This window comes from Perissodus microlepis, chromosome 15 (assembly GCF_051167445.1).
Source record: "Perissodus microlepis isolate ML-2025 ecotype Zambia chromosome 15, ASM5116744v1, whole genome shotgun sequence".
In the NCBI taxonomy this organism is placed as follows: Eukaryota; Metazoa; Chordata; class Actinopteri; order Cichliformes; family Cichlidae; genus Perissodus; species Perissodus microlepis.
This window is the reverse complement of record NC_140475.1, coordinates 39,669,569-39,670,979: the sequence shown is the minus strand read 5'-3', so window position 1 is coordinate 39,670,979 and position 1,411 is coordinate 39,669,569.

Sequence of the window (1,411 nt, the reverse complement as noted above, 5' to 3'; positions counted from 1 at the left end):
ATCCCTCTACGACACTTACTTTTCGAGTTATTCCATTTTATTCCGTCAACTACTGGCTATTACCCCCTAACCTATCATTTAAACCTCATCATACCTGCAGTGGGCCACTGGAGGGAGACAAATCACCAAGCACTGAAATTCAAATTTTGCACTGCACACCTCACAGTGTCTGTGTGTGTGTGTGTGTGTGTGTGTGTGTGTGTGTGTGTGTGTGTGTGTGTGTGTGTGTGTGTGCGTGTGTGTGCGCGTGTGTGTGTGTGTGTGTGTGTGTGTACGTGTGTGACAGACAGACAGACAGAGAGAGAGAGAGAGAGAGAGAGAGCGAGAGAGAGAGATACAAATCAAAAAGCACTGAAATTCAGATTTTGCACTGCACACCTCACAGTGTCTGTCTGACTGTGTGTCTGTCTGTGTGTGTGTGTGTGTGTGTGTGTGTGTGTGTGTGTGTGTGCGTGTGCGTGACAGAAAGAGAGACAGAGAGAGAGAGAGATACAAATCAAAAAGCACTGAAATTCCAATTTTGCACTGCACACCTCACAGTGTCTGTCTGACTGTGTGTGTGTGTGTGTGTGTGTGTGTGTGTGTGTGTGTGTGTGTGTGTGTGTGTGTGTGTGTGACAGACAGAGAGAGAGAGAGAGAGAGAGAGTGACACTTGCTGTGTATTTAAAAAACAAGCACTCAAACAAACGAAAGAGAATGACAGACGCAGAAGGCGATTGCACTGTTTGTGGCAACCGACGATGCCTTGCTCTCCCCTTGTACAGTGCGTCGTGAAGGCATGTGTGGACCAGGAGATGAGAGGAACAGGAGCCACAGAGCGTCAGCGGCAGACATCCAAGCTGCACAGGGCACACGCGGCGCCACGCAGAATAAATGACGTTCCTGAGGCGCAGCCCAAGGCCAGCCACCCGTAGCCTCCTCGCCTCCTCCTCCCGGGACCTTTGAGGAGCACCCCCCAGCCACAGGTACTCATTCCAATGTTACACAATGGCCCAGCATCACAGGCCATCTCCTCACATTGAAATCTCTCCTGATTTCTGTTGCTTTTCCCTCATCTCTGAGCCGCTGAGTGTGTGTGTGTGTGTGTTTGTGTGTGTGTGTGTGTGTGTGTGTGTGTGTGTGTGTGTGTGTGTCTGTGTGTGTGTGTATGTGTGCGTGTGTGTGTGCGTGTCTCTCTTTTACACAAAAAGCACATGTGAGTGCAATTGAAACGGCATTAATATGCAATGCACAGGACTTGCCAACTGGGCGCCCTCCTGTGGACCACAGATGCAATTGATTGTCCAAAGCTGTTAATTTCTGCGGCACTAACACCTTCTGACACTTTGTACCGCATTGAGCCAGCAGAGGGAGCCCCTCTTGTCAAATCCCAGTTGCACAGCAGCTGCCCTGCTTCTGTCTGTGTGCTTTG